Genomic DNA, 12,433 nt, shown 5'->3' with positions numbered 1-12,433 from the left:
TAATGAGATACAAGCCGATGACAGACAGACGGGCAGACGGACGAATGGACAAACGGAAGGACAGCGGAGGCTTCGTAATAATGGCTTAGATTACTAAGCATTCAATTCAAATTCGCATTAGCGAGGTCGTCGTTCTAACATCTTGGGACCCCAATGTCTACCGGTTTTTTGAATTATGTGCCATGTCCAATGCCACTTCAGATACGCAACCCATTGAGCTATGTCGGTTATTCTGATTCTCCTATATCTCCCCATTTCTGATTTGATCCCATAGATTTTTGTGCTAGTCGATACTATCTGAACTCTATTCCCGAAAATCAATCATTATTACAATCGCAATTGATGTGATTGGCTGAATTTATGGTATTCTTGTTGCAACCGTGCATTGTAGCCAATAATGAGCGAGCGTCAACCAATCAGTGGTGATTACGATCGTGGCATTGTAGCTGTCATTGTCGCAATCGAGCTGCTGATTGGTTGATGCTCGCTCACTATTAGCTGCAATGTATTGTTGCAACAAGAACGCCTAAATTCAACCAATCACAACGATTGCGATTGTAATAATGATTGATGCAGTTTTCCCTCAATCGCGCAGCCGTTCTCCTGTAAAATTGGCATCTGTGTAGTTAGTGTAATTGTGAACTAAGCCATTGTTATGTAAACTTTGTATTTTTATGTCGTATTTATGTTTGTCATTATCTGCTGAATTGATTGAATAATATTTTGACTAGATCCCTTTATCTGCTCGCTTTAATTTAGATAGCAAAGGTCCCTGGATGGTAAACAAAAATATGGAATAGGAAATTTATTTGTTTCATGAAGGAAAACACGTGCCCCTTATGAAATAACAAGACTCTACATAATAATATAAAAATCACTCTTAACTATCCATATAAATGCGAAAAGTTTATTTATTGGTTTGTTGGCTTGTCTTTCAATCACGCTGCAACAGAGCAACGGATCGGCGTGATTTTTTTGCATCGACTGGAGAGTGACATAACCTAGCTTTTTGAATCTGAAAATCTGGAGGTGGGCGTTAACAACTGCAACAGTTTTGAAACTAATGCAGTTGTTATCGTACTTTACTGTTGAGGAATTGTAAAAAGTTATACTTAAATAAAGATTTTCATCATCATCATCATCATCATCATCATCAGCCTGTGGACGTCCACTGCTGGACATAGGCCTTCCCTAAAGAGCACCACCACACCCGGTCCTCAGCCTTCCTCATCCAGCCACTTCCCGCCAGCCGCTTTATATCGTCGGTCCATCGTGCTGGAGGGCGTCCCACACTACGTTTGCTTAAACGCGGTCTCCACTCAAGGACTTTCCGGCTCCAACGGCCATCGCCTCTACGACAAGCATGGCCTGCCCACTGCCACTTCAGCTTGCTAATAGTTTGGGCTATGTCAGTGACCTTGGTTCATCCCCCCCGAAAATCAAAGAATTCCCACGAGATTTTAAGAAACCCAAATTGACACGGTTGAAGTTGCGGGCATTCAGCTAGTTTTCTCACTATTTCACTCTGTCGCAGTCAAAAGTTAACTTGTACACAGCTTGTACAGGTACAGGGGCTTTATGCCGAGGTAGTAGCCCCCATTGATTTTGGAAGCGCCACCCCTTTAGTTCACACACGAAATCCTATTTGTTCTCATAGCTCTTAGTTTTAAGTATATTGTAGTTTTAACATTCTTTGTATTTTTTTATTGTGTGTTTTATGTAAGTTACATAAAATTGAATTAATTTATTTTATTTATTTTTGTCGTCAAATAAACTAATGTTAATAAATAATAATAATTTAATGTCGTCATTGTTTACTTGAACGCAATGTTTTTGTCACTTGTATCTAAGTATTTTGTTCAATGGACTTTCCGGACGCGAATTCTGTTTCAATGAATCATTGAATCTTTGTAATTTATACCAATTTAAATAGCTTTTTAATTGACAAACATAATAAATAGTTGTTTTTCCGTATAAATCGCACACAACTTGTGAATAAATTAAAGAATTACCTAATTATTACTAGATAATGCCCGTGACTTTATCCGCGTAGATTTAGGTTTTTTAAAATTCCACTGAGAACTCTTTGATTTCAGTATGGGTCAAACCCGAGACCTATATCTAGGTTGCAGCTTGATTGAAGGACAGAGGACCAAGTGGAAAATGGCACGCCATCCCACAGGAACCGTTTTTTTTTTCCCGGGTTAAAAAGTAGCTAATGTCAATCTCCAGGTCTTTGACTAAATCCACGAAAAAGATCACTTTGATCCATTGCTCTATTGCAAAATGATTGACAAACCAATAGGCCAACAAACAGACACTTTCGCATTTATAATAATTGAAGCGCATCTATGCCAATTATCATGATCAACCCATCACCGGCATATTACTAAATACGGGTCTTCTCCCAGATTCAGAAAAGTTTAGAGTCTAAACTAGACTTTAGAGTCTAAAGCGTGGCAGACTATGCTCTAAAGTTTAGACCATAGTCTGCCACGCTGGCCGGACAGTACGGATCGGCATACTTCACACAACTTTGAGAACAATATGGAAGTCTAAGATCGCCGTTGTTGGCCATAATTATTTAAGCTAGTACCATCTAGTAAAAGTGAAATCGATGTTACTTGGTTGAGGTTTTGGTCGAGACACGTAAGAAGTCGCGTGTTGCTCATCGACCTGCGATCTTGAACCAGCAATAAATAGCAGGTTGCGCCGGCGCCGCTGCCATAGCGCCATTGGGCTAGGGCTGTCAATAGGGATGTTTCCTATGTCAAAAAAAACCTCAGTGATTATTAAATAGAAGGTCTTCCAGAACACGTAAAATCCACGTCTTTGTTAGTTCCAAGGCTGAGATCTAGAGAGCGCACTTTGACTTTGCTCAGACTTAAGACTCTGTTAAAACGAGACAGCGTTATACCGCTGACATAAATCTGTCTCGTTTTAACTGAAACTCAAGTCTAAGCAAAGTCAAAGCGCGCTCTATAGATTTCAACCAAGTGTAATTTTGACGCGATTTTTGCACGGATATAGTTAAAGACCTAGATAGTAACGTAGGCTACATTTAATCCCAGCAACTACAACAATTGTCGGTTGGATTGTTTCTATCGCTAGTAGGTCTTACCATTCTCAATTAGATACCCTTAAGTAATAAATTTAAAAGTGCAAACCCTACGCATCATTAACGTCCGGTACGTTTACTCATCTGTGGTCCGGTATGTAATGGAAATAGTACATCCAGTTTATGGTGAACCACCCTGCTCTGTGACCCGGCCAGCATTCTGATCAATGAACAGATAAATTAGGCGTTTTCATATTGAATGGGTGCAAGTACTGCACTATCTGGATAATATTAAAAATAAAACACACAATTATAGCGCACAAATTTTTATATTTTCATAAAACACTAGTCGATGACCACTTTGGATGAATTTAGGTTTTTAAAAATACCGTGGGATCTCTTTGAGTTTACGAGATAAATATTATGTCACTCACAGGTTTTTAACTATAGTCATGCAAAAAAAAATCACATCCGCCATCCGTTGCTCTGTTGCGAGTTGCGACATGATTGAAGGATAAACCAAGAAATAAACAAAAAAAAAATATTTTTATTTAGTATCAACATACATGTAATTAGGTATTAATAACTGACAATTCTATTAAATAAACTTAAATCTAAATTAAAACAAAAATAAATATAACTTAAATTAAAAACTAAAACAAAAAACACTTTCGTATATGATTAGTATAATAGACTGCCATAATTCTTGCCTTTGGTAGTCCAATAAAAGTCTGTTACTTTTGCACCCAGTCAATGTGAAACTGGTTGACGCGCCGTTGGCTCAGCAAACGGGAAATCTATTTTCTCTGAAGTATATTTAGTTCACATCACTTCAACGCTGACCTGACTCATTACCACTACGTCTAGAGGTCGTCTATGATATGTGACTTTTTATCTACCTACGTTTTTTATTGTGCTTTCATAATAATATACCTAAACTAGCTGATACCCGCGACTTCGTTCGCGTGGATGTAGGTTTTTAAAAATCCCGTGGGAACTTTTTGATTTTCCGGGATAAAAAGTAGCCTATGTGCTAATCCAGGGTGTAATCTATCTCCATTCTAAATTTCAGCCCAATCCGTCCAGTAGTTTTTTTTTGCGTGAAGGAGTAACAAACATACATACACACACACACACATACACGCAAACTTTCGCCTTTATAATATTAGTGTGAAGTGTGATAGTGTGATACCTAAATCGGTACAGTTTTCAGGGTTCCGTACCCGTGCCGTCCGTTGTATGTATAAGTCTTGTATAAGTGTTGTATATCTTGTACAATGGTACGGAACCTTTCATGTGCGAGTTCGTCTTACACTTGACTGTTTTTTTCTTAACACGGTCGTATTTACAGTTTTACGAACACTGAACTTTTCTATTGCATCAATTTATTTTCATCAAAAAGCCAGACTCGAGGCACTTGCTCTTAGAAATGGTTGTGCTCTAAATATATCTAACTGATCATCAGACAACAATTACTATGAGTTACATTACTACATACATGTAGACCGAAGGCCATTGCATTACATGATCTTACGATACGGCTGTCGAAACGAAATGAAATCTTACTTTTGAGGTAGGTAAACTCTTTTTTAACCCCCGAACCAAAAAGAGGGGTGTTATAAGGTTGACGGGAGTATCTGTGTATCTGTCTGTGGCATCGTAGCTCCTAAACTAATGAACCTTTTTTTTTGAATGAAAAATTTTATTTTTTTGTTTGAAAGGTGGCTTGATCGAGAGTGTTCTTAGCTATAATCCAAGAAAATCGGTTCAGCAGTTTGAAAGTTATCAGCTCTTTTCTAGTTACTGTAACCTTCACTTGTCGGGGGTGTTATAAATTTTTAATATACACTTGAGGAACATGTAGGTCCTACTTGTTAAGATTGCAATACGTCTGCCCCCCTGTAAGTCTGTACATACGCTTACTTGGCTTGGGCAGATTTTAATGCGGTTTTCAACAATATGGATTGAGTGATTCAAGAGCAAGGCTAACACGTCAAATAGTTCAATATTGTACTGTGTTAAATTCATTAAATTGTTGAAATATGAAGATAATTGTTAATTAAAGATGTTGGCAGAAGTCAAGCTGACTGAGAGCTTTTATTACATTCAAATACTGTCTTTATTGTTTTGAAATACAGTAGAGACCCGATTAACCGGACTAATTGTTGTCATTCGGATACTCGAAAATCCAGATAATTGAATGTATGAAGAAAAGCTATTATTGTGCATAGGTACATATTATTATTAACAAAGGTCTTTCATCTTTTATCACACTCTTTCAGTTTTTCGAACCATTTGCGAGCTATTGAAATGCTTCCACATTGAGATGGTCCGGCGGCGTTCCGATAATCGCAAATCCGTATGAGGTATCCGGATAATAGTGTCTAGTACCTGTAGTACAAAATAACCACATTGATAGCACTGATTGCACTTATGGTCATGCAAAGCCGGGGCGGGTCGTTAGATAAACAAATTTTCGTTTGTTTACCAAAACACAAAGAATTTTTGGCAGTGGTAGTGGTCGCAGATTTATATTATTAGACTTACCTACTTTACCAAATTTTCCACGCGAAAAGCTCAGCTGATTCCTATTTTTAATCGACTTCTGAAAAGGAGGAGGGTTCTCTCTAATTCGTTGGAATCTTTGTTTTTTTTTTACTCGACTGTGGTAAAGCCAAAAGGAATGTATGTACGTTTGTATACACACTCTGTGTGCTCCACCATAGCGCCTAAACTAACTATGGGCCGATTTTGATGAATGAGGTGTCAATTGATTCGTTGTAAAGGTTCAGGTGACACAGGCTACATTTTATACGAAAAAAATTGACCTAACGGATGTTACATCAAAAAAAGTGAGGGTCTCCAAAAATTTTTTTGCAATCGAGTGATAAGTTAAATGAAAGAGGAGAAAATTCTGAGTTCATGAATATTTATAGCGTTTATTAAGATGACCGCAGTCGGGTTTTAGTTTCCAACTTTTATTTTATGCAAAAGCAAGGAGTGTTTATTCAACGTATACGCGACATGTTGTTAATCACCCTAGAACGGTTTGGTAGAAAAAATATAGAAGACGTGTAACATTTTCAAGGTTATATAGTTAAGTATAGTGTGAAGTAGAAGTATGTTTGTGAGTTTCTATCATCATCGTCATCATCAACAACCGACAGACGTCCACAGCTGGGCATAGGTCCCTTGTAGGGACTTCCACACGCCACGGTGTTGCGCCGCCTGAATGCAGCGGCTCCCTACGACTCAACGCTGCGCCGTAACATTTATAGCTAAGTATGTTTTAAAAAAACAATATGGCTGCTGCAGTATGACGCCATTTTCAAATTTGTTTTTCTTTTTTTTTATATTCTCGTGCTTTTACAGTTATGTTTTACCTTAGAATTCAAAGGACGCCGCGCTGTTCCATTGACCGCTGAAGGAAAAACGCACCATAATGTTTTCATTGCACTTAGCCGTGCGTTTCGGTGCGGTCAGTTCCGGCCAGTGACAAAGCGCTCACAGATAAACTCATTATCTTTGCGTTTAGCTCCGGTATACTGCGGTCACGCATAAGGAAGGCGTTCTAAATTACCTATTTATTGCAAACTCACCCACCAATGACAAATTGGTCAAATCTATTATTATACATCTAATAAAATTGTTGAAAAGTGGTGTCTGTACTCTGTACAATGGAAATATATAAAAAAAAAGTAGCAGGGGTTGTTATTATATCGATGCCGAACTCGAAATTGTAATTAATTTTGTTTTGTCTGTTTGTCTGTTTGTCTATGTGTTTGTGCACGCTAATATCAGAAACGGCTTATTCGATTTAGATACGGTTTTCACTAATATATTGTAGTAAGCTTCACTTAACATTTAGTGTTTATTTCATGTCAATCAGTTCATAAATAAAAAAGTTATGTCAAGTGACAAGTGAAGTCAAGTTTAAAGAATCACGGCGAACATTTTTAACGTACATGCTGCCCGAAAAGTCACTATTCCACGCGAACGAAGTCGCGGGCACAGCTAGTTATATTACTATTATCAACTAGCTCTTTATCTGTATTATTGTCTGCGTGGATTTAGGTTTAATAAAAAAATAGTACCTAATTGATGCCCGCGACTTCATCCGCGTGGATTTGGATTTTTAAAACACAAAATTTTCCGGGGCAAAAAGTAGTCTATGTCACTTTTCATCACATCGACCCGTTGCGGCCCCCGGCGTAGATAACTAAGGATGAACTAAAAAATAACCACTTTCGCATTGATAATATTATGTACTTATATTATGTATGTATTTATTATATTCTGATGCTTACAGGAGATGCAAAAAATCTTACAAGATTATGTTTTTTTTTTGTTTTTTTGCAGGGTTCCGTATCTCCAGAGAAAAAGAGCTCTTATAAGATCACTTCGTTGCCTGTATGTTTGCCTGTCTGTCTGTCATGTTTTTCAAACCTCGTCAAGGTAATCAAAACCTATATGGTACTGCCCGTTGAGCTACCTAATCATGAAATGGAGATAGCAATGTCTTATAACACAATTAAAGGAAAAATCCGTAACTGTTAATTTGTGAAAAAAATTAAAAAATATTCTCAAACAGCAGCGGGGTCTTCTCCATCTGACCTAGGTCAAGATGGGGGTACGGGCCTCGAGGCGTGGCCTATTCTCAAACAAAATACGTCTTAATATGTTTACTTAATCACATTATAGGTGGCGCTGTTCGTCATAAACTTACAGTGTTGAACAACTAATAAAGCAAAAACATTATTACATTGCTTTGAGATTTCTTGTACGGAACCCTCATGTGTGATTCCGACTCGCACTTGGCCAGTTTTTTTAAAACGTCAACCCTTTGATATTAGTAAAGTGCCTTCATAACAAAACATACGGTTATCGATAAAAAACTGACCTGGGGCGCTACATCGGGCAAATCTGACCACTGCACAGTGCACTAGCACAACAGTCGAAACACGAAACAAAGATTCAACTCACGGTTAATAATTAACGATAGCGAGAGGTAAAATTAACCGAGCGGTCGGTGGTCGCATTCGAAACTCTCCGTATACTCAACCGTCGACCGGCAAGTGAGAGTAACTAGGGCTGGGATGGGCTTCTAATTTTATCGATAAAAATAAAAACCGTCCAAGTGCGAGTGGGATTCGCACACCAAGGGTTCCGTCAGATGTCAAACGGTTAGAATCACTTTTGTTAACGATCCGTAAATCTAACTTTGTTAAGTAAGAAACTATGACAGAGCGTTAGTTTTGTTTTTTCTGAACTTTGGAGATAAGGGGGGAGGGGGCGATTTTTTTTTACATTTTGCACGATAAATCAAAAACTATTATGCACAAAAATGTATAAAAATCTGTTTTAGAATGTACGGGTAAAGCTATATATCATGTACAGCTACTCTAAGTAATCTAGTGAGAACACCACCGCACCGCACCGATGGGAGTTGATTCCACAGTTTGCGTGTGCGTGGAAAAAAGGATTTGGCACAACGGGCAGTCGAAGTGCACCAGGCAATTTAACCCGTTTCCATAGTCGATAGAAGTACCTGCCTAGCTTTTACAATGTAAAAGTGTTACATCACTAGCGGAACCGCTGGAATGGTTTGCGCAAGTGCAAGTAAGACTTTCGCTGCGCTCGCGCAGCCGCGTCTGCATTCATGCAGGGAAGGGTATAATCGCACTGTAGATATTTTTATTATTAGCACTTAGGACCGAATCAGTACCTATAAGGGCAATGGTACATAGAAACGATTTTAATACAAAAATGAATTTCGGGTAAACTGGCTATTAGATCCTTTTCAAATAATTAATTGAATTACGTATTATTCTGTGATGACAAGGACAACCTCGTCCTCATACGTACCATGTGTGTGTATGTATGGTGTAGTGTATGAGAGTGGCCCATACACTGAAACACTACGGAACATACGGAATACACTGTGACCTGAAAACTTTTGTACCACCTATTTGTAAAACGTGTATTTGCAATGAATAATTTATGATTACGCTTATGAGAGAGAGAGAGAGAGAGAGAGAGACAAAGCGAGTAACGAGCTGGCCAGGTCCAAAAGGCACACGTGGTAGAGGAAGGCCACATTATCATTGGAACGATGACATAAAAAAAGTGGCAGGACCAAACTGGATGCTCAAAGCCAAAGATAGAGCAAAATAGATTTCTCTGGAGGAGGCCTTGACCTGGAAAGGGTTCTTCATAAAAATATTACCTACTAAAAAGCTACTTAAATATTTACTTTAATCACCTAGTACTTTAAGTTATATTTATGTAAAATTAGAGAAGAAATAAAGGCTTTTTTTATTTTATTTATTTATTTATTATGCTTACATGTAAGTAATCGGTTTAGCATTCAGCACGTTGATTCCGGAAAACCTGCATCAATCATTATTACAATCGCATTTATTGGGTTTGGCTGAAGTTATGATATTCTTGTTGCATTAATGCATTGTAGCCATGTAGCCAATAGTGAGCGAGCGTCAACAAATCAGAGGTGATTAGAATCGTCACACTGTTTCTGTCATTTTACCACAGCAGCTCACAAGATAGTGTTATTATAATCATGATACCTTCATTTTGTGTTTTTATGAACTGTTGAGTTTCTTGCCGGCTTTTCTCAGTAGAATGTGTTTTCGTCGATAGCATAAGTGACACTAGTTATTCTACATCAAAAGATATAGGTGTTTAATATTTTTGTTTTGCGTTCTATAAACACAAACTCAGCTTTTGAGTTTCTTGCCGGCTCTTGTCAGTAGAGATGCTTTCCGAATCAGTGGTAGAGTCTACCTTAAGTGACATAAGTGGGCCTACATGAATAATGGTATATTATTATTTGAATAAATTGCGAACCGCAGTGCGTAGGCGGTATCAATTTGACCTTCGATTCCGTTGAATTTGTGTAACAAATCTGACTGCACTTTTAGTTTACCGGGGTCACAACTCACAAGCCACTAAAGGTACCTACAGAGTACAGGTGTTAATTGTTACAAGTGTTCCAATTCTGAGTACTAGTTTTTAGGATCACCTTTTATCCTAGTGGTTTTTTTAAATTCTAATATTATCCTAGTGGTTAAAATGAGTTAATGGACGTTATGTGCGTTTTAAGATTTTTAAGCAATTAAATATCTATCCCTTGCTTTAATGTACATATAGTATCTAAGATGAGAGGATCGGTCAATCACCCGGTATCCCATGCAAAGAAAACTGCCACACCATTACGTTCAAAAATATTTTGAATTTTGAATCTTGGATGGTAAGGATCACAGCCATCAGCAATGAGGCATTGCAATATAGCCCTAGAGTAAAGGTCAAAATAGGTGTGGGTCTATTAATTACATTGATATCCTTATAAACAAAGAGATCCTTGAATATAACTTGAGTATAATAATTTACGATACTTGCATAACAAAACGCATTCAATCATAATAAATGCGCGTGATGACCTTTCTATCCCAGCAATGCGTAACTATGGATATTATATTAAGTATGTATGTATGTATATACGTTATTGCACCACAAAACACAAATGACAGGTAACAAAAAAGAAAACTACTATTGTTTACTAAATGGTTTATAAAAATCCCGTGGGAACTTTTTGATTTCCCGGGATAAAAAGTATCCTATGTCACTGTCCAGGTCTTCAAATATCGATGCAAAAATTCACGTCAACCCGTTGCTCTGTTGTGGCGTGATTGAAGGACAAACCAACAAACAAAAACACTTTCGCATTATTATAATATGGGCAGTAATGTCCTGGTGTTAAGTTCTGGTGAAAATATATCACTCAGAAAAGCAGGTATTATTGAAATAGGTAATTTTAACGAATAATTTGAGAGGTCCTCCCAAATCTCAAACTACTTTTGAGATTTGGGAGATTAATCTCTGCCTATATGATGTATCCCAATTTATTTTTTATCCCACGACTACCTGATGAGGGATGAGTGATGACCATTGATTTTGAAAGAGCCACCCCTAAAAGCAAATACAGTACAATGGATAGTTGCTCTATTTTTATTGACAGGCGCAATATTATGATTCTTTAGTGACCTTAGTATTAGATTAACGCCGTGGTGAGAGCTGTCTTGTGTCCAACGCTGCAGTTCCGGGTGCCCCGGGTTCGATTACCGGATCAGTTTGTATATTTTTAGGGTTCCGTACCTTAAAAGGAAAAACGGAAACTAAGGATTCCGTTTTCCTTTTGAGACGGACACACAGACAACAAAGTGTTCCTAAAAGTAGGATCACTTTGTTGTCTGTCTGTCTGTTCGTCTGTCCGTCCGTCCGTCGTGTCTCTCAAAAAAACCTATAGGGTATTTCCTGTTGACCTAGAATCATGAAATTTGGCAGGTAGGTAGGTCTTATAACACAAGTAAAAGAATAACTTTATAATTTTTAGTGTTTGTAGTTAGGTATTGATGTCAGTTTTTTTAAATTCCTTTGGAGATACGGAATCCTACAAAATGTATACAATGTTTTTAAAACTGATTAAAAAGTAGGTGCTTATAACCAACGATGTATACCTACTTAAAACATAATGATAAATATAAAAACACTTAACGATTTAACACCAAAAACGTGAGCCATTGACAATTTTATTACACTGCAAAATGGGATCTACTGTGTGATTTTTCTTCAAATACAGCTGTTTTTACAGCAATTTTTACAAACAGATAACAAATTACAGATACCTAAACGTAAACATTTATTAAATTATTTTTTATTAAATATTTATATATTAAATTATTTATTATAAAAATAAATAGAGATGGCTAAAAAAATGTATCGGTTTCTTTGACCCAATACACTTACAACTAATAAATAACTGCTATATAATAACAATAAAACAAAATCATATTAATAATATATTATTATAATTAACTAAATAAATTTCTCTATTAAGGCAACATTTGCCCACTGTAGGTACAATTATTTATGGACTACATAAAATAATAAAATAAAATTTAAATTCATCATCTCAATTCTCAACCACTGAGACCCACATATCGGCCCACTACTGAGTGCGGGTCTTCTTATAGCTCGTTCACACAGGCTGCGTAAGCGTAGACGTAGAGCGTACCATTGCGTTGTAATGTATGGAACTGTATGAAACATGGCACACCGCTTGCGTAAAGCGTGGACGTATGCATAACCCGGTGTGTTAGGGGTTTACGCACGTCACTACGCATGTGTCACGTGTACGCAATTGGTGTGAATCGACCTTTAAGCTTGAGTTATATTGGCATCACACTAATATTATAAAGGCGAAAGTTTGTATGTGTGTGTGTGTGTGTGTGTGTGTGTGTGTATGTTTGTTACTCCTTCACGCAAAGACTACTGGACGGATTTGGCTAAAATTTGGAA

At 37.4% G+C, this 12,433-nt stretch overlaps 1 protein-coding gene across 1 annotated transcript in view; it reads right to left on the bottom strand.

Moving 5' to 3' along the window:
- LOC123877277 (facilitated trehalose transporter Tret1-2 homolog) overlaps positions 1-7,976 on the bottom strand; it is a 35,918-nt gene extending 27,942 nt beyond the window's left edge. Inside the window, exon 1 of the mRNA XM_045923898.1 lies at positions 7,959-7,976. The gene's annotated coding sequence lies outside the window, so the exon portion shown is untranslated. The remainder of the gene's footprint in view (positions 1-7,958) is intronic.
- Between the last annotated feature and the right edge of the window lie 4,457 nt (positions 7,977-12,433).

This window comes from Maniola jurtina, chromosome 23 (assembly GCF_905333055.1).
Source record: "Maniola jurtina chromosome 23, ilManJurt1.1, whole genome shotgun sequence".
Taxonomy (NCBI): domain Eukaryota; kingdom Metazoa; phylum Arthropoda; class Insecta; order Lepidoptera; family Nymphalidae; genus Maniola; species Maniola jurtina.
The sequence above is the reverse complement of the archived record's forward strand: the minus strand, read 5'-3'. Positions and strand labels throughout refer to the sequence as shown.